Source organism: Sturnus vulgaris, chromosome 2, assembly GCF_052056855.1.
Source record: "Sturnus vulgaris isolate bStuVul1 chromosome 2, bStuVul1.hap1, whole genome shotgun sequence".
In the NCBI taxonomy this organism is placed as follows: domain Eukaryota; kingdom Metazoa; phylum Chordata; class Aves; order Passeriformes; family Sturnidae; genus Sturnus; species Sturnus vulgaris.
Genome location: NC_142244.1, coordinates 67,357,133 through 67,370,540, shown reverse-complemented (window position 1 = coordinate 67,370,540; position 13,408 = coordinate 67,357,133). Strand labels below are relative to the sequence as shown.

At 34.9% G+C, this 13,408-nt stretch overlaps 1 long non-coding RNA gene across 1 annotated transcript in view; it reads right to left on the bottom strand.

Annotated features, from left to right (window-relative positions):
* Positions 1-13,408, bottom strand: part of LOC148224833 (uncharacterized) — a 42,666-nt gene that overhangs the window by 10,090 nt on the left and 19,168 nt on the right. The window contains exon 2 of the long non-coding RNA XR_015801969.1: positions 1,805-1,890. This is a non-coding gene — a long non-coding RNA (uncharacterized LOC148224833). The remainder of the gene's footprint in view (positions 1-1,804; positions 1,891-13,408) is intronic.

Here is a 13,408-nt window from a genome sequence, read left to right as displayed (position 1 = left end):
TATCCAAAGCACAACACCATACACATTGCTCTCAAGGATATTTACTATATCCCAACCAGACCCAGTACTCATGATGAATTAAAATGAGAGGAAATAAAAAGCACGAATTACATAGGATAATGAGAGTTGGCTATGTGTGCTGGTTTTGGTTGGGATAGAGTTAATTTTCTTCATAGTAGCTGTTATGTGGCTGTTTTTTGGATTTGTCGTGGAAACGGTGTTGGTTTACAGAGTAAAATTTTGTTACTGCTGAGCTGTTCTTACACAAAGACAAGGCCTTTTCTGTCTCTCACCCCACACGACCAGCAGGGAGGCTGAGGGTGTGCAAAAAATTGAGAGAGGACACAGCCAGGACAGACAGACACAGCCCAATTGAGCAATGTGATATTCAAGACCATATGGAATCATATAAAGCTTAAGGGAGAAGAAGGAGGAAGTGGGCAGAGAGTATTGGCATTTTTTATTCCCAAGCCACCATTCCACGTGATGAAAATCTGCTTTTCTGGGGATGGCTGAACACCTGGTTGCTCATGAGAAATGGTGAATGAGTTGATTATTTTGCTATCTTTGCATGCATGGTTTTGCTTTATCTGTCTTTATCTCAACCCACAAGCTTTCTCAGTTTTACTCTTCTGATTCTCTCCCACATGTTGAGAGTGTTGAAAAATTGGTTATGTGGTTCTTAGTTGCTTGCTGGGCTTAAGTCATGACAGTCTTTGGCAACCAGCATAAGAAGGGCTCGAGGGGATCAAGAAAACAAGCAGATTTTCTTGGAATGGGCTTGGCTGTTGCTATTTGTTTGTTATATGTTGTTTAGCTATTGATTGTCAGGTCCCTGTGCTTGCCATAAGACTTGCATGGCTTACTATATATTAGAGCCTAGAGCTCATTAGTGGCCCCTTTTTGCTTTTGCTGCTTGCTGTACTGCTGTGCTGCAGATCACCCTAGTTTGCTGTGCCTGGGAACATTTGGATAACAGCAATGGGGATGCACCTGGGCAGGCAAACAGCCAGGGGCTTGCTGCTGTTTCTGTGCTGCTCTGCTCGACACTCTGGACATCCAGTGTCAGCTCAAGTCAAAGGAACTGTGACCTATGGATAACTCCACCTGAGAGCAGGACACCATGAAGTCTGTGCCCATGTACACACCAGAGCAGGTGTATCTTGAGGTGGCTGTGACTGTGGTTATACTTGTGATGCAGCAGGTGTATTTAAATAATTTTTTATCATCCTCTCTGTCCTATGTAAATAGATCACAAATTTCTGAATATTTGAGTTGGAAAATACCCTTAAGATCATTAAATACAAGGACGAATACAGCATGTGAAGTCTACTACTAGACCATGTCCCTGAGTACCACATCCATATATCTTTTAAATACCTCCAGAGGTGGTAGCAAAACCACTTACCTTGGCAGCCTATCCCAGTGTTTGCAACCCTTTTGGAGAAGAATTTTTCCTTTATATTCAGTCTAAACCTTCCCTTACTCAACTTGAGGCCATTTCCTTTTGTCTTATAATCAGATTCATAAGTGAGGGAAGAGTAAGTCATTGTCTTCAGTTTTAGCAAGGCTTTAGACACTGTGTTCCATAATGTCCTGATTTTAAAGTTACTACATTATGGACTGGGTGGGTGAACAGCCAGATGAAGGATAAGATGTTTGGATGATGTGGCTCAGAAGGCTGTGGTTAATAAATTGTTCTCCATTTCAGTCAACCAGAGGAGTAATGAGTCTGCACACATGTGTGTACCGAGAGGCTGGAGAAAGGAGCTAATGTTAAACTAATGAATATTAAAGGACAAACCCCGCATCTTAGCCTGGGAAGGAAGATCCTGGCTTTCTTGCAGGTTATGGATCTGACGAAAACTGCTGTGTCCTTGGGGCAAAGAGCTGGAAAACAACAAATAGTGCATATTGTCAGCAGAGATGGTCAAAAGCATCTGGGACTATGATAACCAGATAATAACCAATAAATCAAGGGAAATTATAGTCGCCCTCTACTCAGCAATCATTAGACCACATTTCTAATAAAGCTTCCAATTCTGGGAATACAAAAAAATGTAAATAAGCTGGAATAAGTAAAGCAGAGGGCTACCAGTATGGTTTGGGCTGGAGCACTTGTCCAGAGGTTGACAAACAGGGAGTCATTCAGTCTGGAAAAGAGGGAACTTCAAGGGGATCTAATAGCAGCTTCTCAGTAACAACTGTGGATAGGTGAGGTGACAGAGGAGATTGATCGAGGCTCTTTGTAGCCATGCATGGTGGGAGGATTGGAGGCAGCAGGCACAAGTTGAAACAAGAGACAGGTATAAGAAGAAACTTTTTTCCTGAAAGGTCAGTCAGGGAATGGATCACATAGCTCTCAGAGACTGTGCAGTCTCCAGGTCTGGAGATTTTCTAGACCTGACTGGACTGGTCAGTTGGACCTCAGAGGTAAGCATACTCTGAGCAGAAGGTTGGGCTAGATCTCTCCCAATCCTAATTATCTTATTATCCTATGAAATACTTCTATTTTCTCGTTTACACACAGCTCTTAATAGCACTTCTCTGGAGACTTTTAATAGCATCCAGAGAAAATGTTTATATGTATATAATTGCTAGTAATTTTCTACTTCTCCTGGGAAAGACTGTAAAAATATTATTGAGAGACAGAACCTGTTGTATCTTTTTATTGGATAGACATTAATGCAATGAACATCATTATTCCTCTTCAACTGAATTACTTTCTAAATAGATGACCTTTGGGAATATCTGAGGGTTTTTTCACAATATTGGATTAAATGTTTGATACTCTTACTTCTAGTAGTCCAAAACCATGCCAAACTAACAATGAAGTCATAACATTCCCAAAGTATGATTTTATATAATTATTTTTCTGTAAAATTCTGTGTTGTGTTCTGAGTTATTCTTTTGGGAGAAATTGAAGTAGATTTGAGGATTCAACATTTTTCAGTGTTAAGTAGATGACTACTTAGGACCTATGTTTCAAGTAACTCACTTTAAATGTTACCAGCCTAATATGTGTAGTTGTAATCTTGCTACAAGTATTTATATTTCAGGTGTCTAAAATTAGCTGAGATGATCAAACTATGAATATGAAAGTTTTCTGGTTTTCAAATTTTAGTAGCAGTGGAAAGCACACAACTCTAGAAAAATGAAGAAAGATTTTAGGATGAATTTCATAGTTCCTACATCCATTAAAAGGTGGCATAGCTTTTGCTGTGATTTCATCTTTGGGAAGAAAGGAATTGAGTAGTTTAAGCAAACTTAAAAATATGTGTAGGTAGATGCATTTGAAAAGATAACCTGAAAGATAACGTTTACTCAGGAATCTCCTCTGACAAAAATTTTCTTCTAATTTTCCTTATGAGGATTTTTTTGCTCTATTTGCAGCAATCCGGAAGTTAGAACTAAGCAAGGAGAATTGTTTCTCTTAATGTGCAGTGTACAGTACAATGATGCTTTAGCGGAATCCCAGAATCAGCTAGGTTGAAAGAGACCCTTAAAATAACCAAGTCCAACCCATGACCTCACACCACCTTGTCAACTACACCATGCCTCTAAGTGCCACATCCAGCCTTTTCTTGAACACCTCCAGGGATGATGACTCCACCACCTCCCTGGACAGCCCATTGCAATGTCCAATCACCTTTTTGTGAAGAAATTCTTCTTAATGTCCAACCTAAACTTCCCCAGATCAGTCTATGTCTTCTTGTCCTGTCACTGTTTATCTGGGAGAAGAGACCAGTCCCCACAAGGCTACAGCTGCCTTTCAGGTGGTTGTATAGTGATATCCTTCCTCCTGAGCCTCCTCTCCAGTCTAAACACCCTGAGCTGCCTCAGATGCTCCTTAGAGGATTTGTGTTCCAGATCCTTCACCAGCCTTGTTGCCCTTCTCTGGACACACTTCAGCACTTTAACGTCCTTCCTAAACTGAAGAGCCAAGAACTGGACACAGCACTTGAGCTGTGACCTCACCAGTGCTGAGTACAGGGTGACAATCACTGCCCTGCTCCTGCTGGCCACACTGCTGCTGATACAGGCCAGGATGCCATTGGCTTTCATGGCCACCTGGGCACACTGCTGGCTCATGTTCAGCTGGCTGTCAACCAGTATTCCCAGGCCTCTTTCTGATTGGCACTGGATCAGTTTGTCCTTTTGTGGCATGTAACAATTAATAGCATATACATCTACTAATAATACCTAGAATAATAATTTATTGTTGCTCAATCATAGATTTTCTTCAAGCTGTTTCAGTAAAATACACAAATAAAAACAACTTTCTGAAGACGAGAAATTCACAAAGTTAGAATATTTGAGAAAATATTTGACATTTTTTACTAATATGGAGCTGGTATCTAAGGAAAACTAAGGAAGAAGAAGTCAACAGTAGCACAAATTTACAAAGCCTGTCTTCTTTCTAAGCATGAATACATTGAGGGTGTCTTGCAGTCTTTTAAGATCTAATTTTTTTCTAAGCGAAAATCTTGAAAACTTTTCGCCTATTTAGTATATTAATTGCATCATTTACATGTAAAATGAAAATTAAAGAGGTGAAAATGCATTTTCTCTCCCATTTCACTATTTATGTCCACATTATAATACTTAAGGCAAGCAAAGCCAGACATAGATATTGTTTTTGCTAATATGCACTAAAATTTTAGTGTTAGCATAAAGAAATGTGTTTTTGCCAGTCTTAATATGCAGCCCATGATAGCAATGACATATCTGTACTTCTTGAGTTAAACAACGTTAATGAAAGTAATAAAAATATTTCATTCATGTCTTTTGATTCTAATGACACAAACCTAGCCAATCAGCATTGTGAAAACATTTGCATTAATTATCATGTAATTGGATAAACTATTTATCTTTCTTTACGCCTGTGAGCTGGTGCCAGATAGCTAACATGGATTTGCATGTAAATTTATATAATTTCAATAATTTAGTATGTTAACTTGTTTAAAGTTAAAAGTTTAAAGCTTGTGAAAGAAAATTATGATGACTGGGAAATTGGATATTGTGAAACCTGATTGATTTCTTTTTTCAGACATATCAGTGATTAAAAATAGTTTTGTGATGTGCTGAGGTATGAAAACTTCCTGCTTATATCAGATCTCATTTAGTTTTAAGAAAAGCTATGATCTAGTTGCTAAAGTACCTTAAGCAAATTATTTATTATTTTTTTAATCCAAAGGTATTACTGAAGGATATTCCACCACTCCTTTTACACTAAACATTTTTGAAATATGAATAGTGCATAGTTTATCCAAAAGATTTTTTGACAATCTTACATATATACTGTAGATTCCTTTTAGGTTTATTCTAATGCTGAGACTAATTTCCTTAAGACATATACAAATAATGAAATAAGGTTTCTCATTTATGCAGCTGTCCAATACATGATATGGCTATTTAAAAGATAATTACTTTTAAAAATAAATTAATCATTGTAAAACAAAAAAATAACCAAGAGGAGGAAATATCTTTCAAATACATCCCACCAGAAATGTTTAAGAAAGATATTAAGAAATCACTTGAAATCACAGTTGGTGGAATTGACAACTACTGAAAGCTTGAATGCGTTTCAACCCCATAAATCTGAGTAAGGGATAATGAGGAAAAGTTCATAAAAAAGGAAATAAAAATAATTTAATTGCAAATCTATTCAAATCTCATTTGGATGTCCTAATTCACTTGGATTTGGTCTTTAAACCCTAATTCATCCCTTCTCTATGTCTCAGATCCTTGTTATTTGAAGATTCTTTTTGCTAAGCAGAGAAGTCATCATTATGTGGATATAGTCAAAGCTGCATATTATCATTACTACTTCTAGTATAAGTATCAGGTTTTTTACCCCTAACTACATACTGAAAATTTGAATACAAGATTAATGTATGTTGTAAATGTAAAAGAAGACAAACGAGCAGCTGAGGACTGCCCTCTTATAAGGTTTAGATTTTTATATATATATGGTGTTGGAGATATTTGGTTTTGTCTAACTTTTTGTTGTTTATCTTGATCATACTTCTTTTCTTTATACTGTTTCTGTTACTGCAGTTAGTATCTGTTAGGCAAGCTAACAGAGGTGAAGCCAGTGTTTAAAATTTTTTTCGAGGAACAGGAGTTTGTCTTTGTTTGTTTGTTTAATTTATTTTCCAGTATTTTTCCAAGTAAGTATCACAGCAGGCTCTTTAGACCTTCTTTCAACCAGTACCGTACCCTTCCTATTAATGAGTTGACCTGATGCATATAACCATATATGCTACAAATTTTACTAATGGTTGTAGTCAGTGTTGATAATTAACTGAATAAATAATTCTTTTGCCAAGATGATTATTTATATGCACAATGTCCTTGTTGAATAATTTATAGTAACTCATTTTGTTAATGAAAAAATATTAATGATGCTTTCACACACTGAAAATGACAAAATTATTTAATAAATGATGGACTGTCAAAGAATTTTCTCAGTCCTAGTTACAGATCTAATGCTATATCTAATGTAATGAAAGTCCCTAGAGAAGGACTTAAGTGAAGCTGAGGTTTACAAAATTGCAGTTCAAAACTTTCAAACTTTTGTGAAGATGCCTGAATCTGTTGGGGCATAATTCAAAAAATCTTCTTTAGTGTCAGAACTAAACAGACATAAAGAGATCTAATTATGCCCAGATCTTCTGTGTGTCTTTGCAAATCATTGCTCTCTTTCTTCCAGAGTACAGCAGGGATGTAGGAATTAAGTAACTCCCTTACAAATACCCTCAGATGGACTCAGCTACCACTGAACTAAAGAGACAAAGTAAGGAACACGGATCAGGGTCTTTAAGGAAAAAAAAAGAACATCCAGTGTTCTGGACTTTGTTTCTAATATTGTTCCCATTTTCTTGTTTTAATTACTGTATAATGTAAAATATAAAACTAAGCTTGGGACTAAGTAGAAGCATAGAATCATAGTAACAAAAGGTTGCAACAAAAACCACACCTGATACTTTCCAGGTGAATAGCAATGGTACAGATGTGCCAGTAAAAGAGAAGCATGGACATAATGCTTGGATCTAATGTAGGGATACAGGGAATACTGGAAAGCCATTTATACTGGAGATGTCGGTGTCTTTTTCATATTAGGGACCTGAAAAGCTGAAGGTGACTAATATGGTTTAAGCTTAAGACACACAGATATGTTTAGATAACTGAACTCAAATTATTCTTTCCTATAATTTCGGAGCTTGGTTTATGAATTGGAATTGAAGGAGAAGAATTAGGCATCAATATTTTTCAAACTATACTTATTTAGATGATCTAGTCATTGATGAAACATTAATCAGGGATTAATTTTTTCAGCTACATATTAACAGTTTTAGTAAATGGTTCTTTCTATGTGATGAAGTGTGATCCTCCAGTTCTCCTTGTGACAATTTTGATCATGTACACATTCTTCTTTCATTGTTTCTAGATTCGAGAAATTCAAGTTGGACAACAAAATCAAAAGTGTGCACACACACAGATGCACACACACAGAGATACATACAAACACACACACACACACACACACACACACACACATACATATATATATATATGTATATATTTATAAAATTGCCCTCCAGAATCTGGTTAGTAAGATCTTAGCATCTATCTAACTGGTGTAATTAATACCAATATCAAAATTCTTTACCTGAATTTGCTGCACATCTGTATTTTTCCTTGTCCAATAATAACATATGATACTGAAAATTCAGGTGATCCAACATATATACGCTTTGTTACTGTCATCTTTCATCATAATACATAACATACACTAAATCAGGCCTGGATTTCTAATGGTGATCCGTATTTGATTTGGTAGAAACATGCAAAAGAAAACAACACTGACTTTTTATCCCCTATTTGTGCTACCATTCATTTAATTTTAAGAAATGCCATAGTATGTTCTTGTTAAACAAGAAAAAATGAATTGAATAAAAAAGTCTGGGATCATATGTTATTTTTTCCTCACAGATAGTTATTACCACCAAATCAGAATAACAGTGTATTTTAAGGACTTTTTGCAGCCATAGTGTTTCCTTATCCCTGGACCACCAATGGATATGATATCTGTAAGCAATGCCAAGGCAGATACAGTGATTGTTGTGACTATAAAAATAAATAGATATAACTTCATAACTGATTTCATAAAATTAATGATGGTGGTGGCCACTGACTATAAATATTGCTGACACAGCTATCAAATTTTAAAAGATTGAGCTAAGAAAAATTAATATGCACAAACTGAACCCACGGCATGTGGCTGTTTCTTTACAAATGGTGAAACTCATCCAAGCAGGCTGCATTACTTATGAAGAATAGGTTTACAAATGACTGTGCCACGTTATGTCAAATCTACTCTCTGGGGTGACTACCAACATGACTTGGAGTTTAAATAGACTCGAGTAAAGACTGAGGCTAAGAGAGTCTGATTTAATCATATTTATATTTGAAAAATAATACAACTGGATTAAATGTGCCCTTCTTTTCCCTTGTGTTTGTACACTGTTTCATCTGTGGCTTTCAGAGTGGAAAGAAGTCATACAAAGGACAGTACTACATCATTTTTGGCCCATGTATCAAGAAATAAAAGAAATGAAACACTGTCACTTGCCATCAAGACTTGTACTTTTCTCCATGCATGTTCCTTACCAAAGTCAAAGGCCAAAGATTGAAAATACATTTTTAATTGAATTTTAAAACTATACAGGCTAATAAAGTCAGTGAAGTGCATACAAATCATATTATCCAATGCTTCTAGAAGCTTTAACTCATTTTGCCTTACAGCTAAAGAAAAATGTGTGCTCATCGTAGGAGTAATAAACATGGGTAATTATGCATAATTATAGAGATTAAGTTCCAATTAAGGTTCAATTTCTGTAATAATCCTATCCAAAAGTCTTTTAAGGTTTCTGGTGGCACTAATGAAGACCAAGGTAACAGAACATAGTAAGAATCCTTATGATTATAGGCAAAAAGTGACTGTAGATCTGAGTGGCTTGAATGCATTGACATGTTTTAAAAGCATTAAGTTTTAAAGTATTTCTTTTTGCTTTAGGACTTTTAATGTTTCCCTATAGCATCATCCTAGATCAGAAGAATATTTTTGTATCTTAGAGAAACACTCTGCTTGCAATATTGAAAGAGGATTTGTTTTTGTTTTGCATTTGATAGCAGATAATGATGCATGTTTGTATCTCAATCAGTTGTACACTTGCCAGTTCTGCTATGCTAAAAACTATATTCCAGGTCTTGTTCCACCTAAATTCCTTTATGTTTTTGCATATTCATTACTTTAGTGAAATTGAAATATTGCATCTTATTTTATTAAGAAGGAAAATAATCTTCAGTTATAAACACAGAAATCAATGCAATTAACATATCCACATGATACTCTGCAGAAACTGTTCCATAGTAATAACTACTGAGAACATACATATCACTCAAATTCTCATTACATAATTTTGCATACAGCCAACTTTTGCTAATTTTATTTGTTAAACAAGAAGCTTATTGTAGCAATATATTCGATGCTTTAAATTAATATTCCTGTTGAAGAATAAGTAACCCTGCAACTCAAAGTGAAGTATTATTCTAAATTTTATTTTCAGAATTCCTGAAGAGAATAACTCCAGAAGACTCATGCTTTAAGGGTAGCTTGTAGGGCACACAGGGCCAGATTAAGTGGTATGACTCGAAATGAAGCAGGCCAGTAAATGCATACTCAAAACAGATGGAGGGAGTAGTTCTAAAGCTTATAAAAAATAATAAAAATAAATTAGCATGCATTAAATATTTTTGCATCTTAAAATGGAATAAATTAAAAAAAAAAAAAAACAGAAAAAAGTCATTATTGATAGGAAGAATTTCTCAAATTAATATAAGTATGATTCACTTTGTGGTCTTTAAGGCTGCATGCCTATAAACCAAAGGGAAACCTGCAGCCTTAGTAAAGGGGAATTCACTCACCACCACCAACCAATAAAAAGAGTAGAAAACCCTAGACTCAATAAGACCAAATAATTATTTGCTGATCTTTTTAGAACTGTATTCTATCCCTATAGATTCAGAATCCAAATATCTTGATCTTTCTACAACTTTCATAAAGCAGCTGAATTAAATTAGCATTGCTATTGGAGTTTCTTAAATTTATTTGCCTCAGATAAAATTAATAGTATATAGCTTCATATGGTAAAAATGAGATTAAAATCTTTTACATATATAGTTATCCCTATAAGAAGGTATTCTGGATCTGCATCTCTGGTATTATCTCTTTTTAGCACTGACATGACATTGTCCTCTTATTTTTGAAGCTAAACCCAAAACCAACTCCAGACATGAAGAGCTATACCACTACAGAACATCAGGACCACAACATACAAGATAATGTAAATAAAACCATTATTTAAACAAATGTTCACATGGGGCATAATTTTAAAATGTCATAGAATCCGTAAACTCACACTGTAATTTGCTTAATCTAGGCCACTACAGATCTGGTCTGAAAATCTTTGGATTCATCTTGAATAAGTAAGGATGCATAATACTTACTTTACTAATATAATCACAAATTTAATGAATACTTAAACCCAAAATATATTACTGCTTATTTACCAGAAAAAATCAGGTTGAGAAGAAAGTCTTTTTTTTCCTCCAACTTCACACCCTTACTGGTTTTTTTTTTTTTTTAATGCCACATCTATTTCAAAAGAACATTACCAGGAGATTACAACTTCTCCCTAACCACTGAAAAAAGGTAATTCAAAGAGTCCCAGGTGGGATGTAGGTGCTCATCCAGAATATAACTCAGCCATTTTATCTTTCAGCAGATGGTTATGTCAGTGTGCAGTGAATCATGAAATTTACACTGTGGGGTTTTTTTGCTGCTCCCTTTCCAGGATATAGGCCAGACTTTATCAGATACATCAGTCAACCATCTAGTTACTTACAGAAAGAAGAATAATGATTATGACTGTTTGAAATGAATTAATTTCATTCAAAGCAGTTATTGTTTCACCTTGATCTTCAGGAAATATTTTTCTATCTATTGGCACAACTGTGTTAATATTTTCAAGTGTTTACATGTAAATGTGCAACATAAAAGGTCTTGAAAGTTATTATAAAGTAAATTAAAATTATTTAACTATATTCGGAATGTTGGGTGTAATTACCATCAGATGCACCACTTTTCATTTTGGAATTACCTATGCAAATTACATATGGAATAGTCATAATGAATAGAAGAATATTAGTTAAACGTTGTTTTGCACTAGCAATATAAAATAATGGTGAGGAGTGAAATTTATAATTTAACAAAGTTTTGGCTAGGAGCAGTGATTTTGTAGTCTGTGAAAATGAGTCAATGTATTCTCCCTTCTCTTGCTTAATTCAAAGATAACTGGGATTCTTCTTACTACGAATTTTTCCAGTATTAGTAATGTCATTGTTTAAAATCATAGTAAAAATTTGAGGATGAAAAAAAGCCTCGGTAGCAGTCCTATTGGAAAAATGAAATTAGAAACTCACACCAGCAGCTGAACACTCTGTATAAGTAGGTCTTGGAAGAGTGAAGCATGTACAAGGAATTTATCAGACAGACAGGTGCAAACTGTTGATATTGAGGTATGATATTGAACTTGTCATATTTCTTCAGTTACTAATTCATAGCTGACTGTCACAAAGGAAAAAAAAAATAACTTGTGAAATAGACCAAAAATGAAGGAAAGTAGGGAAAAGCATTAAGTTTAATTTATGTATAGTCAATATTTTACAATAGATAAATCTGTTAGGATTCAGGGTCTTTTAAAGGGAAATCTTTGTTTCCTTCTTTATAGAAGCAGTTTAATTTTTTATAGATATGACAGAAATTATTGTCACCATTATGAGCCCCTCATGACAGAAGACTACTGTGCCATAGTGACACTCAGTGATGAAGCAAAGTGTGAGAAACTGTAAAATCTGAGTTTATTCAGCAATTTTTTAATCAAATACTTGTGAAGTCCTATTGAGGAAGTAATATTTTCTGGTGCTACTCTTGCTGGTGTATCATCTTTAATATTTTTCAGTAAAGGGATTTTATTCCTGCTCAGAGGATCATAGGACTTTTTATCACCTTGGCATTCCATTGTTTCCTGTTCGAACCTAAGACCTCAAGAATAGATTGGTAACTTCTACTAAATCATGCATGCCCTTAGGGTGCCCTTGAAGAACTTTCCTGAGTCATCGTGGGTTTTAATACGGACCAGTTAAAAGTAACAGGACTTTTTTTTTTTTTTTTTTTTTTTTAAGAATGTGGTCTTCATCCATACAAATCATAATTTCTATTAGTTATAATGATAGAGAGTCTTGAGGGATGATGAATATAAAAAATTCTTCCACTATGACCTGAAATATAATAATCCAGATATTTTAGATCAATGACAGATTCATGAGTCCTAATCTGGAGTTCTGAGTGGGATTACATAAACTACTGATAGCTTACTGTCACAGATAGAATGTGCACTTTAGAAGAGATTGTGATAGTACTGAACTGAAACTAAAAAGCAGAGTGGAAAAGCAGGAAAATCCTCTCTTCAGCCTTTAATAGAGAAGACTACTGGTGAAAATACCCTGCAGTATATAAAGTGAAATGATAATGACAACAATTTTTAAATTTTTTTAAATCTTTTTCTGTTAAATGTATTGTGGCTCAGTGACTCCGTGAAATCTTCTGCGTCCCTTCCAACATTGGATATTCTCTGTACATTTTACCTATTTTGATTATTTCAGTTTTTTGTCTAGTTGAATTACAGCATTTTCCTAAATGCCTCTATGTCTTCCTAGTTTTATTACAAGCTTATTGTAACTGAGTCTAATTACTATATTTAGTATCAACAATGTGGAAAGTCTGTAATATCTTATTAAGTCTGCAGCAATGACTGTTAAAAGCTTATTGTTTTGAAGAAATATATGGATAAGTTATGCTCCAGCTTGGGATACAATGACATTTAATTTTGCCCAAAGAAAACTAGCCTGACTGCACTATTAGATGCTACCAAATAGCTATTTCTCTATATATTGTATGCAATTTTAAAAAGTAGATATAAAATATTGTAAGAAGAGGGAGAGACAGTCTCATGAATATTGCATAAACAATCTAGTGTGAATATTGTTTCTTGCAGTATCTCTTGTAGAAAGATAATCTCTGAGAAAGTGTCAGGGGAGGTTTGTGATAGGTTTTTGAAAAGTTTCTTCACCCAGAGGCTGGTTGGACACTAAAACTGAATCCCCAGGGAAGTGGACACAGCACCAAGTCTGAAAGAGTTCACAGAGTGCTTGGACAACACTCTTGGCCACATGGTGTGACTCGGGGTGGTCAGGTGCAGAGCCAGGAGCAGGGCTGCAT